Source organism: Lactuca serriola, chromosome 2 (assembly GCF_051521515.1).
Source record: "Lactuca serriola cultivar US96UC23 chromosome 2, Lser_US96UC23_V15, whole genome shotgun sequence".
In the NCBI taxonomy this organism is placed as follows: Eukaryota; Viridiplantae; Streptophyta; class Magnoliopsida; order Asterales; family Asteraceae; genus Lactuca; species Lactuca serriola.
The window spans coordinates 97,412,629-97,431,240 of NC_136409.1; positions in this window are offsets into that span (position 1 = coordinate 97,412,629).

An 18,612-nucleotide genomic window follows, 5' to 3' on the forward strand; every position below is an offset into this window, starting at 1 on the left:
ATTGAGAATTCCTAGGTTCGGATGAGATTCATTGAAACTATTCAATGGCATGTTTGAATCTCGATATGCCCCTCTTTTTTGTGACTGGGATACCGAGGATCACAAAGCGGGTGTGAATTACCATGCAAATTCACATGGCGCCTTAATTGTAACGATCACCTATTCGATGTGCCGGTAAACCACACACGCTCCATCGAATTATGATAAACAATGAATCACCCTTTGCCACCTTTACTTAGAACCAATTAGTGTTCCGGTAAACCACACACGCTCCACTAACTTCTTAGCAAGGGTGCAAAGTGTAATTTCATGGGATTGCATCAATTCACTTTTCCTAAAGTAACTAAGATTGGGAAATTTTAAAAAAAATTGTGTAGTTACTTTGTATTACATATTATACTTTTAATGAGAGGATGAGGTTGCCCTATCCTACCCGTTCGGCTAACGACCCTCCACCGATCAAGCAAGCGGTGGGTGTGAGTGTACACCCATTAAGCGCCATTTTATAGGCCGCCACCTTATACCCACCTTATAGATCGGCTTCGTGAATGAGGCCTACTAACAGTAAGACTAGCATTTTAGTTATATATATATATATATATATATATATATATTATTCTTGTAATATTATATTAGTATGGGGTTGTATTTTAAACCTTTTAAAATCTAGGGTTTGAAATTTAAATTGTCTAAATTAAAACTTTTAATCACAAAATATAAATTTCAAAACTTGAGGACAAGGTTTAAACATTTAAAACATGGAGGATCAAATAACAAATAATACTAATTAACATTTAATTCCCTAATTATCTTTATTTGATTTATTCAAGATTTCTTGCAAGATAATTACCAAATGAATCAAAATAATTAATTAATTATCATATAAGGAAATTAAATATTTTACTAGTTGATAAATATCTTTAATTAGATCAAGATAATAGTCATATATATCAAAAAATCGGATTAGGGTTGATCTAATATGATTAAGGTAAGTTTCCATAAGATAATCATGAAGAAATCCAGAATCTGGCCATTCCTGACGCTTGGACTCGCCGAGTGCACCAAGTGACTCGCCGAGTCCACTATGGAACTCGTCGAGTCCATCACTCAGAAGCACAAAAAACGAATTTTGCAGTTAAGTTTCAAACAAATAAGCAACAATTTAATGAAAACCAAGCTAGGCTCTGATACCACTGATGGGTTTTAGCCATAAGAACTTTCCTATGTGCGCATGCAAAACCCTAATGCTTGGATCTAGGCTTTCTAATTAAACAAGCTTTGAATCCAAGACTTCTAATGACTAATTAGGTATAAGAACAATACTAAATCAGATCTAGAATCATACCTTTGAATCTCTTGTTTGATCTTGTTGTCTTGGAGCTCTAGAGTCACAATTGTCACTCCTCTAATGGCTTACAAACACCAAATAGCAAGGAGGATGATTTGAGAGAGAGGAAAGGGGAGGGAATTCGGCCAGGGGTTCTCTACTTTAGTTCAAGTGTCAATTTCCCTTTTCCATAGGGTCTATTTATACTTGTAGACTCCTTAAGGGTTACAGCTTAAACCCTAGTTGGATAATCTTCTCTTAAAGCAATCCAAAACCATTCCTTAGATAGCCTTGGACGATTTTAAGCTATCCTTAGCTTCTAGAATTCGTCCACCATCTATCCAATATGGATTTACAATCTAAAGTTTAACTATCAAACAATTGACAGTTTATACCCTCTTATTTAATTAATCTCTTTAAGTCACCAAATTAATTCTAATTAATTCTATGACTTATATTAATCAAATAACAATATTATTATTCTTTATATTATTCTCATAATATATTAATAATATTTATTCTCTCTTAATAAATCATCCTATCAAGTTGCTATGGTGAAGGCAACCCAAAAGGACCATGCACAATCGGGTCAAATACTTGCCTAATATAGTTGCAGCCTTAAACACTACTCCAACAGTTCGGCCATCCCAAGGACTACCGGAGCCTGTTGAGAGGCTGAGGTATCAGTCCGGTGACGTATATGGCTAGTGGGATCGGTTTTGCATTTCTTGAGGATTGAAATGGGTTGATCATCATCGTCACGGTCACTGCTGGAGTCATGTTGGCTTGGTTCAACAATAGTGACTACTGGTGGTGTTTTTCTTTTCTTGGAAGGCTTGGAAGCATCCTTTTTAGGAGTTCCTTGCTTCTTGGTGTTGCGGGGGCCATGAAGAGCAGAGACTTTATGCTTGCGTCTTTGGGATTGAGAAATGTTGGAAAGAGTAGTGGAAGAAGGGACTGCAGTGCCTTCAGGGTTAACGATTGCGGGTGGATTTTGAAGAGGTGTGGTAGGAAGGTATGGGTCAATACCTTCAGTTGCCTCAATGTGGTCTGAGACATCAGCAGTCTCAAGACCAAGGGTAGAAAGAATGTGGGTAGGAAGTCTTCTGATTGGTCCAAAATTGATTGATCAGATGAAGGATTGTACCTTTTGAGATCCTTGGTGACAAAGAACTTGATGTCACTGCCCATGTCGATTCCTGCGTCCGCATGAAGGTCTAAAATGCAGAGGGACCAGAACCTTGTGAAAGTGAGTTCGGTTGGGGTCTCCCTTGGGTTCTCCTTGGGAATGTATCGAAGGAAGTCATCCCATAGGATCTATCCATAGTTCGCGTCATGACCTGTGAAGATACTCCACACCAGCTCTAAAAGTTTGAGTCCCATATTATCCGTGCCTCCGGTTCTGCCGGATAGACTGCGGATGACGAAGTGGCACACGAATTGCCAGACCGCAGGCAATTGGTTCTTCTTGAATTCACCAATTCCTTTTATCTTTTTCTGATATCCCATTTGGTAAAGTGCCGAAGTAATGTCCGCCATGGATGGGGTGAAAATCTTGATAGAGGGATGAACCAGAAGGTTAATGGCAGTAAGAAACTTTTCTTTGGACAAAATGACCAAAAAATCGTTAATCAGGTTGAGATGAACTTCTTGGGGGTTTTCGAGTGGGCGATAGGCAGATAAGGCACATTTGAAAAGGGTTGTGATCGGGACAACGTCTGTGAAAGCATCGAAGGAGCCAAACAGAGGGTGATTCTTCAGGAACTTGATCATTAGTTTCGTGGGAGCATTGTAGAAAGGATGTTCTTCAAACACGGCTCTGAAATTGCTTGAAGCAATCGTGGGAGAGTCTGAACCAGTAGGGTTCACTGATCCAGAAGCCTTGGATTGTTTCTTCGATACATTGGATTTCACCATTGTTGAGAGTTTGAGGAAGCTTTAAAGAGGTAGGGTAGAATGCAGGAGAAGGTTTACGGTTTAGAGAGCGTAAACTTTTCTTTGTGGAGAAGAAAGAGGTTTTATAGTGGCTTAAGGGAGCGGGAAATGTTTTGCCCTAAGTGAATTTGGGTGAAAACGATTGGGTTTTTCTTTTGAATTAGGGTCTCTAATCTCAGCCACATATTGATAAAATAGGGATTAAACCTAAATTTGGGGTTTACAAAAAAATGTTTGCATTTAATGAAATGTTAGATTTGATACCACGTCTGGCGAACGTGTGGTGAGAGTGAGATCAATCCGTTGGGTAAAGGGGAAGTTGTAACGGATGTGATGTTTTAGGGTAATAGGAAAGGACATATTAAAAGGATTTGATTTGGAAAATCTTTTTTTTGTCATCATACCTAAAATAGGCCTGACACGATGTTTAGAGAAAAAAGAATGAGACAGTTTCTTAAGGAATGTTTTTATTTAATGTTTTATTTAATGAAGGATCATTAAATAGCACACCATGTTTTTTTGTTGTTTTTCAAAAGAACGAACAGTCTGAAAATCAATTAATGTGACTGCGGATGGACACATCATTGCGGATGAATCCTTTGCCATTGCGGATGAGTAGATATATGACTGTAGTGGAAGAAACTGAGAAAAGCACTTGTACAATAAGTTGGTAATAACAAACAAGGACCAGTGAATGATAAATATAATATATGGTTGCGGTACATAGACTGCAGTACACAAGATATACTAAAACCATTAATTATAAATAACATTCAGTTAGGACCGCAACGGAGACCAAGGATGGTCTGCGATACCTATTAATTCAAGAAGAATTGAGGGTCCGAATTCATCATTCCTAACATTTGTAAGAACACGTTAAGTTTGGTAGAGTCAAGTGCTTTTGTAAATACATCAACAATCTCTTCATGCGTAGGGACAAAGATGAGTTCAATGTTACCTTTTAGAATGTGTTTTTTGATGAAGTGATACCACAGTTCAGTATGCTTCGTCTTGGAGTGCTGAATAGGATTATGAGAAATCGCTATGGCACTTTCAGAGTCACAGTAGATTGGTATCCGCAGCATTCTGTATCCGTAGTCTAGCAGTTGTTTCTTCATCCATAAGACTTGAGAACAATAGCTGGTTGCGGCCACATATTCGGCTTCTGCAATAGACAATGATACACAACTTTGTTTTCTTGAGGACCAGCTGACAAGTCTTCCTCCCAGAAATTGACATCCACCGGAGGTGCTTTTTCGATCAAGTTTGCATCCGGCATGATCCGCATCGGTAAATGCTTGAAGAATGAAGTCATTTCCTGCGGGGTACCATAGACCAAGAGATTTGCTTCCTTTTAGGTACCGAAGAATTTATTTGGTTGCGGTCATATGTGACACTTTTGGGTCAGCCTGATATCTTGCACATACACCAGTTGCAAAGACAATGTTTGGTAGGCTTGCGGTGAGGTACATTAGAGAGCCAATGATACCTCTATAAGTCTTGTGATCCACAGATTCGCCAGAGGGATCAGCAGAGATCTTATATCCGAAGGCCATGGGGACCTTAGCCGAGGAACAATTATCCATTGAGTACTTCTTCAATAGTTTAGTGGTGTATTTCTCTTGATGAATGAATATCCCTTGCTGAATTTGTTTCACTTGAAGACCTAGAAAGAAATTAATCTCTCTATTCATGCTCATTTGAAATTTGTTGGTCATGAGCTTATCAAATTCATCCACCATTCCTTGATCAGTCGATCCGAAGACGATATCATCCACATATATTTGTACAAGCATAAGGTGGTCCTCCTTTGCTTTTCTAAATAGAGTGGGATCAATCACTCCTCTTTTGTAACCTGAAGAGACTAGAAATTCATAAAGAGTCTCATACCAAGCTCTTGGGGCTTTCTTCAGACCATAGACTGCTTTTTCAAGCTTGTAGCAGTGGTCAGGGAATTCAATATTTTCAAAGCCGGGAGGTTGCTGAAGATAAACCTCTTCTTTTAATTCCCCATTGAGAAAAGCACTCTTAACGTCCATTTGGTATACTTTGATGTTTTTGTGGGCTGCGTATGCTAACAAGATTCGGATGGCTTCCATTCGTGCCACCGGAGCATACGTTTCATCGTAGTCAACACCTTTAAGTTGACTGTAGCCCTTTGCAACTAGTCTTGCCTTATTTCTGATGACCGCACCAGATTCATCTAACTTGTTCTTGAACACCCATCTTGTACCAACAATAGTGTGGCCTTGCAGTATGGGAACGAGTTGCCATAACTTGTTCCTTTTGAATTCTTCCAGTTCTTCTTGCATTGTGGATATCCAATCAGGTTCCAATAATGCTTCTTTGATCGATTGTGGCTCAACTGAGGACATAAATGCTGCGTAGTGACAATGATCAGATAAGTCCTTAGAAGATCGAGTCTGGATACCTGCGGATGGGTTGCCAATAATTTGACCTGGTGGGTTGTCCTTCGTCCATACGTGTAGACGAGGTATCAGATGATCAACAGCTGCAGTAGAAGGAATGTCTTCAATATCAAAAGTTTCTTCGGTTGGAGATGGCAGTTCCCCTGGATTTGAGAACATCCTGCGGAATCATCTTGGCTTGTTGGAACGAGAATGGAATTTTCTTGAGCAGTTTGGAGAGGTTCTCCTTGGATTGCTGATGGGAGTTCCTCTGGAACCTAAGAGGGTTCCCCCTGGACTGCGGATGGGAGAGTGATAATCCTTGTATCGGTTCTAGTGTCAGTGTTCTCTATGATTTCATTATCCATATCCGAATATACGTTGGATGGTAATGATTTTCTGCGGATAAGAACTTGAGCATCATCAAGTACTGGAACCTCGATGGTTGTCGCTTAATCCGGAGTAGAGCTTTCCCCCTCAACCAGAGAGGTGAAAGTATTGAGAGATGCTACTTCGGATAGAGATGGACCAGAAACATCAGTGTGTTGTTGTTGAGTGGTTGGTGACACAAGAACTTCGGATAGTTTCTCCGTTTCAACAGGGTCGAAAAGATCGTCATAATTGACTTCAACTAGATTTAAAGGACCTGAAGAAGCAGGAATATCGCTTTCCATGATTGCGGTGGTTTCAGTGGATGGAGGGGCGTTGCGGATGTGAGAATCATCAAATTTCCCATCGAACCTTTCAATGATTAGCCTTGTACGTCTGATGAGAACCCGATAAGTAACCTTGTTCTTGGAGTAGCCAAGAAAGATGCCTTCATCAGACTTCAGTGCAAATTTGTTAAACTGATCTCTGTTGTTGATCACAAAACATCTACACCCAAAGATATGAAAGAAACGAGCATTTGGTTTGCGGTTGTTAAGGCCCTCATATGGTGTTTTATTGAGACGTTTGCACACAATGCTTCAGTTTTGTACAAAGCATGCGGTTGCTACTACTTCAGCCCAGAAGCAAAAAGGAAGGTGTGCGAAGTTGAGCATGGATCTGGCTACTTCTACTAGTCTACGGTTCCTTCTCTCTACTAATCCATTTTGTTGTGGTGTATAAGGAGATGAAAAGTTGTGAGTGATGCCTTTGGACACCAAGAAACTGTTGAGAGGATGATTAGTGAACTCGGTTCCATTATCACTGCGGATTCGTCTTACTGGCAACTTGATCTGAATTTCTATTTCTTTGATGAAGTTGATGAGAATTTTCGGTGTTTCGGATTTGAGTCTAAGGAAGAAAACCCATGTGATGCGAGTGAAATCATCTACTATAACAAGTATGTACTTTTTGTGATGGAGACTAGCTACGGTTGATGGACCACAGAGATCAATGTGCAGAAGCTCAAGTGGTTCAGATATTGAAGAGTCAATCACCATGGGGTGACTTGCTTTGGATTGCTTACCACATTCACATCCAAGACAGAGAGTGTCATTGTTGAACTTGAGAATAGGGAGTCCTCTGACCAGCTCTCCAGTGACCAAAGTGTTGATGTATCTGAAGTTGAGATGAGTGAGCTTGTGGTGCCATAGCCAACAGACTTCGGATACAGCTTTGGAAAGGAAACACAACTGCGGTTTGCCAATGATCAGAGAGACACCCAGAGGATACATGATGCCCTTGGATCGAGACTTGATCAAATAGGTGCTCCTATCACTTGTCATTACATAACAAAATTGATCATCAAATTCAACTCGACGGCCTGCCTTATATAGTTGGCCAACACTGATGAGATTGTGTTTAACGCTTTCTACATAAGCAACCTTTTGAATTGAGAAGTTCCCCGTAGTGAGTACACCGTAACCTCGGATGATTCCATTCGCATTGTTGCCGAATGTAACATTTCCACCGTTGCAAATTGGCCTGAAATCCCGAAGGTATTCTAACCTTCCGGTCATGTGCAAAGAGCAGGCACTGTCGATTAACCATTCATCTTCTTGTTCCTCCTTGCACAAAGCCTGATAATTACACGGTTAGTTTAGGCATCCAAACTAGTTTGGAGCCTTGAACAACAGATGAGTTTCTGAGTGATGCATGGACCGAGGTTGCGGGGACTGGTTTCGTGTCAACTTTTAAACCTAGTCCTGTGTGTTTGTGTATTTTTGGAGTGTTGTGTGTTTTTGCAAAGTTACGAGGTTTCTGATTTTGGCAACTACACTGACATTCACAGGTTGAGGTTTTGTCTTTTGTTCTGACACCACATTTGGTCAACGGTCTAAAGGATGAGTTGTTGGGCTTATGACTAGTCTGAGATTGAAAAGTTCTGACATGAGTGTTGTTTGGTTTCTGAAAAGTTTGTTTTGAAAAAGGTTTAGCATGTGTAGATCTTTGAGTCCTTTTTGTTGGATTTGGTAGAATACCCTTCCACTTGTTAAAACTTTGATGTGACTTTAAAGGTGTTGGAGTGGGTAAGATACCTTTCCATTTCGGATCATCTAAGGAATAGATTTGAAAACCATTGTTTCGAAAAAGACTTTACACCCTTTTGGGTTGTGTTAGATGAATTAGGAATGACTGTTGAAACTGTACATTCCATTTTGGATGTTTTCTTAATGGTAGAGTTTTTAGAAAAATAGTGAGAGAAAACAAATTTTTCTGGATTTTTGGATTTTTGAAATCTGACATGCTTCTTGTTTTTTGAAATTTTTTGTCTATTTGTGCCTCGTGAGCGAATTTCCTCTTTGAAAGCCTTTTTAGCTAAGGATTTTGGTGAACCGCAGTCTCTGTTGTTTAACTGCGGTTTCCTAGAATCCTTTGAAATTTTGTGAAAACGTGGGCTTGATTCATCCGAACTTGAGGACTTAGGGATTTGAGAACATTGACCCACTTCAAAGTTTTCTATGGGTAATTCATGATGAATTGTTTGAAGAGTGGCAGAACTTTTGTTCGAAGACTGCGGTATATAAGACTTGACTACCGCAAAGTAAGTCTTAGTTGGGACTTCAGTGAGACTTTTATGGGACTTTTGACTACAGTGTGGCACACTGTGGTCTGAGGACAGAGATGGAAAGTTTTTTTAGACTTCAGTGTCCTCAATGACAATTTCTTCATCAACTACGGATGAGTTTTGAGAATTTAGGTAAGTAGTGCCATAGATGGGAATTTGATCACATGTGTGACCCGAAACCTCAGGTACAATTTCCTCAATGACACAATTGTTGCTTAGATTATGTAGTCTACCGAAGTGAGTTTTGATGTCTTCGGGAAAGGTTTTGTCATTGACTGGGAAATGAAATTCTCGGTCTGGAGGGACATACAATCTGTCTTTGTTGAATCGGGGTGAGAAATCCATTGTGGTGTGATATACATTTGACCAACCCCAATTATATATGTTGTCCACGGTTCCATTATTTACCAAATTTTCAATAGCTTCACTTTCATTGAACAATTTTTCGATTAAAAGATTTAAGCGTACAATTTCACTCTGAGCTAAATCTCTCTGATTCAAAGCTATCTCTAATTGGGTTTCACTCAACATTCTTGCATATTTTTCTAATTCTAAATCTCTTTCTAACATAGCCATTTTGAGTCTTTTGTTATCCAGTTGTCCTCTCACATGGAACATCTCCTGGGACGCAATGTTCTTCTCATCTAAGACTTTGTTATAGTCTGTAAGGACGGCAACACATGTGTCATTAAGATCATCTATGTAAGGTTGACAGTCATGCATGCTATAATATAGAGTTTGGATCATGAGTTTTACCTGTTCGACGATGCTTAGAGTTCCATCATTTGCCATGTACCAGTAGTTTTTGTCCATCTTTGTAGACCTATCATCATCCGCAGTCGCCAACATGCAGATCTTCCCTTTTCTTTTGACACTGCTGATGCTTCATCTTCGTCTCCGGATGACCAAACTTGATGGTCTCTTTTGACATGGGCTATGTATGCCCTTTCTTTTCCTTTTCTTCCAACTCTTGAGCCATTCTAAGGTAGAATGCTCTGTCTTTTACTACATTGGCCTTACAATCTCTTGCAAAGTGATTCTCTTTGTTGCATTTGTGGCAAACTACAACATCAGTCTTGTCTTCTGAGGGAGTACCTAAGTCAGTGGTTTGAGTAGGCTGCGGTGCTTCCTTTGGTTGATTATTTTGAGATTGTGGTGGTGGATAAGAACTTTTAGGATAATGTGAGTGATTGTTTTGTGGGTTGAAGTTACGGTTGAAGGGTGGTTTGTTGAATTGTTTGTTTTTGCGAAAAGAGTGAGGTGGTAGTCGGTTGAATTGTTTGCTAACTAGAGAATTGCCTTTTGAAATTCTTCTTCATCATCATACTCTGAATCAGCTTCGTATGATTGCGGTGAAGTGTCATACGAGGGAGAGTAAGATTGATTATGTGGAGTTTGTGTTATGAGAGCAAGAGGTCCTTCGAAGTCAGCACAGTCTTTGAGTACGGTGGATTCCTGTGCTTGCAGTTCTCCATAGAGTTTGTAGAGTGACAAGGAACAAATCTTTCTATCGCCTTTTACTATCATCTTAGCTGTAGTCCAATGTCTTCCCAAACCATTAAGAAACTGAAGATTTGTTTCATGGTTACTGCGGATGGTGCCCGCATTGGATAACTTGGTGACAATCAGGTTGAACCTTTTGAAGGAGTCTTCCAAACTTTCGCCAGTATGAGCTTTGAAGTTGTTGAACTCATTGAGTGCAGTTGTAAGCTTCTTGTCTTGTGCTTGTTCTGAGCCTTCGTACAGATTCTTGAGAACATCCCAGATTTCTTTTGCTGATTTGTAATTTATGATAATATCGAAGTTGTCAGGAGCAACTCCACAAGAGATTTCATAAAAAACAACAACATCATTTTCCATTTTATTGAGATCATCCTTGGTGGGACGGTTCATAGCTGGTTGACCTCCTCCTAGTCTGGTTGTAGCTCCGTCAGTTTAGACTGGTGTAAGGACAGGGACATGTGGTCCTTCTTCTACGGATCTCCATACATCTCTACCAAGTCTCCTTAAGTATCTTTCCATTCTTTATGACCAGTGATGATATTCATTTCAAACCAGTATTGGGGCTCGATTATAACCACCAACACTGTTGGAAACATTCAAAGATAACGATTGTGCTATTTTTTTGTTTTAAAAGTGAGCTTTAGTGGTATAGAAGGCTCTTCGAAAAATCAGAGTTTCGATTTTCAAAAAGCAACCAATCTGGCTCTGATACCAATTGTTGAGAGAAAAACTTTGAGACACACTTGAACAAACGTTAGAACAAGTATATTGCAGAAGAGTTAATCTCGAAGGATCTAAAAGCTCAACAATAATATTTAGAGTTAGATGGTTAGAAAGTTAGTTGCGGAAAAGTAAAGAAATGGAAATGACAACAATTGTTATATCAAGTATACACATAAGCTGATTCATAACGAGGAATGCAGTCAAGCCAAGTTAATAAGTGAGATCAAACTTAGTGATTAAGTCACAAAAGACTTGCTCCGAAGAGAGATTATAATCGATTATGAGAGAGTAAGAAGTGTGAATAAGAGAGATAGAAAAGATAACTTCAGAGATGTGTATTCAGAATAGATGCGTAAGTTTTTAATACAACAGAATGAGCTCTATTTATAGAGACTCAAGAAGTACACTAGATTACATCTCTAAGAGTAGCCATGCAAGACATATTGGACAATGAAAAGAGTATTTCAATAAAAGACAAGTAATCTAGTAAAGAGACTGCGGAAGGTAGAGACTACGGATGCGATTGCTGATGAAGAAACTTGACTGCGGGGGCTTGACGACTGCGGTAGCTGAAGTTCAAGAGGGTCACTTTTTATGATTCAACAGTTAAATCTAATGAACTATTTCGTATAATCATCTCAATCCATTGTAAACACAAACTGATTATCAATTCATCATCCTCGATTTGATGCCATATGACTTCTCCATCCATTGAATTCTTATAAGTGTCGTCTGATTCTTATCATCACCAGGTATGATTTATGACAACACGAATTTCGTTCCGTCATGGTAACCGATCCGTCAGTAAAATTCGTCGTTTTTGAATTGTTTCCGTTTACCTTTTTAAAATTAAGTCATTAATTTTAAGTCTTCTATTATGACTTAATGAGTGCCCAAACACATTAGAAACTCATGATAATGCCCCAATTTAATAATTGGAAGATTTTTAGATTCGACCATATCAGGTAACGGCAATTTAATCGGGTACAACCAAAAGCCTCGGTAAACGTCAGTATCGGAAAGAATTCCACCGTGTCCCAAACTCAACCCATATATAAAGATCAAATGACCTCATTTTGAAGCTTTTCACCCTCTCTCACTACTCTCTCTCTACAACTCAATCCTAGGTCCAAAATCACCAAATTCAAGCTTCAAATCATCAAGGTAACTATCCTAACTCATTGTATAACCTTTTCACCTTTCAAATCCGTGTTCAATCTATGATTTAGGACCATAAACATGTGTTTACGGCCCTGGAACACTCATGGGCCATGAACACATATAAGATGGGTTTTGGAGCCCAAAAACCCTCCTAAATCACTTTTGGAGCTTGGAATCGACTTAAGGACATATTGGAATGGACTTAGAACACCTTGAGCTCATCATTTAGGGGGTAAACATGAGTTTACTGCCCAAGAACATGCTTGGGCTGTAAACTCCATATCATGGGCAGTAAACTCAATTTAAAGTGTTAAGATGCCACTTAAACACATCATAAGCCTTGGATTAAAGTCTAGAAGCAACCACAATCGATTTTGGGGCCTTAAACATGATGAAAACCACCCCCATAGGAGCTTACGGCTGTAAACCCCCCATGGATAGGTTCCTGGCTGTAAACTCCTATACCTTAGTCAAATGATGCCCTAAATCCATTCTATGGCTTGTAAAATGACTTAGAATCACATATGATTAACCTAGGACCACCAAATCATGAAAAGAAAGGGTACTTAGGAGCTTACGGTCGTAAACTCCTAGTTCACGGCCATAAACTCCATTTGGTAGTCCCTTTGGTGGTTTAATCCATTTCTATGCCTTAGATTTGATCTTAGCTAATTTCCCCAAGTAATATAAGGCCATTTAGCAACCTAGAACCCACCATCCATGAGTTTACGACTGTAAACTCATGAGGGCATGGTCTTAGGGCTGTAATCTCTCCAATGAGTTTACTCTTGAGGAGCAAACTCCATATCTATTCCCTATACGTCCATAGATGCCACCCGGGACACTCCAAACACTTGATTTGAAGTGTTTTCGCGCCTTGGAGTGTATTTTCATATCTAATTAATGGTTCAAAGTCTAATTAGATACAATTATGTATCATTTCATATTACATAGGAGCCTCGCATGTAATCAAGCCCCGAACTGACATCTAACATCCAAACTGACACACTTCTCGACTGGTGAGTTCATACCCCTACGCCTTTTTCCGTGTTTTTCAATGTTTTCAGGGGGGGGGGGGAATACAAGCAAATTATAAATGTTTTCAAAACCTAAGACTGATGTATTTCTATAAATATCTGGCTAACTTTTAGATATCTTTACCCCTTATGTATTTTGTGGAGCATAAGGGATGTTTTATTGGATATAAATACATGGATTTCAATTACAGTAAAGGAAACAATCAAAACAATCAAATTATTATGGGAATAATTTGGGATCTTCAGTTCTTATTTAACGAGCATAGAATTATGTAAAGTTAATAGACTTGTTTAACGAGCATAGATTTATGTAAAGTTAATAGATAAACTATGTCTGATTTAGTTTATCACTGTTTAATTTAGAGTATTATGCCAAATAATTTCATTGTATTAAACTGTTTTTACTGTATTATGTTTCAAAACGATTAGTATGTTTGATAACGTCCGAGAACACCATGAATAATTTAATACTAGCTTGTGAGATTATCTTCATTAAACCCTTTGGGTCATCAATAAATCCTCCCCGAAAGTGTAACCAGAGTCTCCTGGAGGGAGAGCGTGGAATTTGTGAATAGATCTATTCGGGACTGACAATCCCACACCTTAACTGCTAGCTACAGTTAGGCGGGCACGCTTGGGGTGACAAATTCTGGATATCGTCCGACGCCTGAAGAACGTCAAGGAGGTCTCGTTGTCGTATTAGCATGGTTACCCGACTCACAATACGTATTAATATAAGTTCATTCGCGGATTTTCATATCTATCTTTGATCTATAGAATTTATATCTAGTACGGGATGATATTTCCATGGTTTTCAATCTATAGATTTTATATCTAGTACGGGATGGTAATCCCATGGTTTTTATATATAGTACGGGATGGTATTCCCATGGTTTTTATATATAGTACGGGATGGTATTCCCATGGTTTTCAATCTATAGATTTTATATCTAGTACGGGATGGTAATCCCATGGTTTTTATATCTAGTACGGGATGGTAATCCCATGGCTTTCAATCTATAGTTTTAGTGTATTAAAACTACCTTATATCTAGTACGGGATGGTGTTTCCATGGTTTTCAATCTATATTTTTATGTATTAAAAATATCTACTGCTGTACTGGATGGTATTCCTAGTGGTTTTCAATATATAGTTTTATGTATTAAATTATACACTGATGTATTTAACGGAAATTCAAAACTTTAACTAAACTGTCTTTATAGGAAAATATGAGATTTTCTTGGATAACAACTTTTCAGAAAAACAAAGGAAACACGTTCATTTTCAGAAAAATAAAACACTTATGAACTCACCAGCTTTATGCTGATTTTCAAACTGCTTGTATTCTCAGGTTCTCCTTAGACAGGTATCCCGCGTTCTTTTGTAGAAGACGGAGCGTATGGAATTCCCGTTATATTTTGATTAACTTATGTAAGTTTTGAACTTGTATTACTTTACTTTCAAACAAATGTAATTAATCTATGTAATGTAATGTTTTGTGTTTACTATTCTTACTATGTACATTGGTTACGATACTTCATGACGTCCTCCGCCCAGGAAGGTTTCCGCCTTCGGTTTCGGGGTGTGACAGATTGGTATCAGAGCCCTTGTTTATAGTTAACTAGTATACCAAACCTTACATGGTATAAGACTATAAACACTAAGGGGCCTAAGTGCTCTTAACTAAAAGTATACTTTAAAATATAAGTATTTTCAAAAGTATACAAGTATACCTAACCGTCGGATTCCGTAATTATAAGTAGAACAAAACATAAGTAAATGGGTGTTTCATGTTGTAGTTAAACCTGGGCAGTTATGTAGTCGTGTCTAGGGTCAATATAGCCTGATCAACTATATTCATTCAAGACACGGCCAACATGTGCTTGGGAGTGACTGTAGTATGCAGCATGCCTAAAACTTACCCAATACCCAAAACAACAAGTCGTCGTCGCAGCGAAACATAAAATACTATGGGAGTATTTTAGCCAAAGACGAGTACGTTGTAGAAATTCATTCCAAGTATTGCTACTCGTTCCTTCTGTAGCGATAGTTTACCTGTTTTGATAACTCGTCCTGCTTATCGCTTATGGAACCTTATATCTGTCATAAAGAGATATTCCCTGTTTCATATCTCTTGATTCAATTCAGAGGACTTACCATCCTCTTTTTCCTAATCATTTTAGATCATCATGCCTCCAAAGAAAGGACCCAGCTCTAGGAACAACAACTCTCCGCCACCATATTCTCCTCCGTTCGACCCTGTCTTATTTCAGACAGTTGTTACTGCCGCAGTGACGGCTACAATAACGTTATTGTACCCTAGCAAGTTCAGTGGACCAAGAAGTAACACCTACCCTTAAACCCATGAAAATGATCAAGAGCATTAGATTGAGCGTAATGAGAGCAAAAAGGTTATCTGGAAAAAGAAGCGAAAGGGTCAGAGTTCACAAGGACCCTCCAAGAGGCATGAATCAGTGGTAGTTCAAGCTGCCACTACTCCTATTGCTGCGTCTACAACTCAAGCACCTACCACTAGGTATGTTGGTACCCTCCCTTGGTGCAATAAGTGCAGTTACCATAATCTCGCTTCCAGCCCATGCCGTGAGAAGTTTTACATAAACTATGGCCAAGAGGGTCACCTTGCGCGAAACTGTAGAACACCAACCCAATCAATCGGTCAAGCTTCCGGAGCGGGTATCAGTCAGGCCTGCTACGGTTTCGGTGAAATCGGGCATTTGAAGAGAAACTGCCCCAAAGCAGCAACAACTAGCAATGCTGAGATAGCTCTCGCTATAAAACAGGAGGAGGCAGCCACCGATCCCACCGACGTCGCGGGTACGTTTCTTCACGAAAATCCTTATACTCGCATCCTTTTCGAATCTAATACCAAATAAGTTTTATTAATCATTCATTCAAGCATCTTCTTAAACATAGTCCCCATCTAGTAACCGAACCATTAACTGTCGAGATAGCTAACGGTGAGAAAGAATATGTCAACGATAGATTCATAGGTTGTACCCTTACCTTGAACGATCATTCCTTTCCCATCGACCTAATGCCAGTTTCCATAGAGAGCTTTGATGTTATCATTGGCATAGATTGGTTGAGTTCCAATCATGCAGATATCCTTTGTTACGAAAAAGCCATCCGTCTCAACCTTCCTTCTGGTCAGACTCTCATGATCTATGGCGATAAGCTTAGCTCAAATATTCATATCATTTCCTGCATCAAAGCTCAAAAGGCTTCCCCAAAAGGAGTGCCATAAATTCCTAGCCTATGTGACCATCGAGAAACAAGAAGTTGCATCCCCGAAGTCTGCAACTTTCCTGGTGTCTTTTCCCGAAGAGCTTCCAGGAATTCCTCCCGAGCGTCGAGTCAAGTTTTGCAGCGACCTAATCCCTGGAGCTACCCCCGTAGCCAAGTCCCCATATCGATTAGCGCCAGCAGAAATGTAGTCGTTATTCAGTCAGTTCAATGAGCTACTCAGCAAAGGATTCATCAGCCCGAGTTCCTCACCCTGGGGAGTCTCGGTATTGTTGTGAAGAAGAAAGATGGATCCTTTCGGATGTGTATAGACTACCACGAGTTGAACAAGTTGACCGTCAAAAACCGATATCCTCTTCCTCGAATTAGTGACCTTTTCAACCAATTTCAGGGAGCCAATTATTTCTCGAAGATAGAGCTCAGATCAGGGTACCATCAGCTTCGAGTTCGCGAGAATGATGTTTCCAAGACAACATTCAGGACTCGATATGGACACTACGAGTTCGTAGTGATACCCTTCGACCTAATCACTTTCCTTGGTCACGTGGTAAGCAAGGAAGGCATACACGTGGACCTGTCCAAAAATTCAAGGCGATGAAGAATTGGTTAGCACCGAAGACACCCACAGAAATCCGTCAATTCTTGGGTCTCATTGGCTACTATCGCAGGTTCATCCAAAATTCTTCCAGAATCGCCAAACCCCAGCCACTCTGACACAGAAAGACTTAAACATGAGGCAATGGCAATGGGTATGGATGCTCAGTGTTATGAGTGTGAAATCCGCTACCATCCCGGCTAGGCCAATGTGGTAGAAGATACCCTAAGCCGAAAAGAAGAGTTCAAGCCGCAAGATGGAAAGACTCACGCAAACCTACATCCAAGAGATAGTCCGACTGCACGGTGTACCTGCATCCATTATCTCCGAACGAGATAGCCGGTTTACCTCAAGTTTTGGCAGTCCCTTCAGAAAACTCTCAGAACTAAGTTGGACTTGAGAACGGTATATCATCCTCAGACTAACGGACAAAGTAAGAGAATTACCCAGACCCTAGAATACGTACTAAGGGCATGTGTCATCGATTTTGGAAAAATCGTGGAACAACCATTTACCCTTGACTGAATCATCATAGACCTGCATTAAGACTACCTCGTTCGAAGCCCTCTACGGGCGCAAGTACAAGATCCCTTCTGTGCTGGACCGAGATAGAGGACGCGCAGCTAGACAAGAGACCATTTCCCTGACAGTGCCTTCTCTGGTACTTAAAATCACCCGTGAAACCATTGAGAAAATCATCCAGATCCGAGATCGACTGAGAAGCTTCACGAGACAGACAGAAGTGTACGCCGATAAACTACGAAAACCCTTAGAATTCTAGATTGGGAACTGTGTCTTGTTGAAGGTCTCGCCCTGGAAAGACATGATACGCTTTGGAAGCACGGAAAAACTTAACCCGAGATACATAGAACCTTTCGAGATCCTAGCCAGGATCGGTCCTGTAGCCCATAAACCCCGACTACCTTTATGACTTAGCTGCATTCATCTTGTATTCTACGTCTCTATTCTTAAGAAGTGCCTACCCGATGAAACCCTAGTAATTCCTTTGATGAAATCGAGATCAACGAAAACCTGAACTTCATGGATGAACCAATCGAAATCATGGATAGAGAGATCAAACGTACGAAACAAAGCCGTCATGAGGACATGGTCTTAGGGCCGTAATCTCTCCAATGAGTTTACTCTTGAGGAGCAAACTCCATATCTATGCCCTATACGTCCGTAGATGCCACCCGGGTCACTCCAAACACTTGATTTGAAGTGTTTTCGCGCCTTGGAGTGTATTTTCATATCTAATTAATGGTTCAAAGTCTAATTAGATACAATTATGTATCATTTCATATTACATAGGAACCTCGCGTGTAATCAAGCCCCGAACTGACATCTAGCATCCAAACTGACAAACTTCTTGGCTGGTGAGTTCATACCCCTACGCCTTTTTCCGTGTTTTTCAATGTTTTCAGGGGGGGGGGGGAATACAAGCAAATTATAAATGTTTTCAAAACCTAAGACTGATGTATTTCTATAAATATCTGGCTAACTTTTAGATATCTTTACCCCTTATGTATTATGCAGAGCATAAGGGATGTTTTATTGGATATAAATACATGGATTTCAATTACAGTAAAGGAAACAATCAAAACAATCAAATTATTATGGGAATAATTTGGGATCTTTAGTTCTTGTTTTACCAGCACAGATTT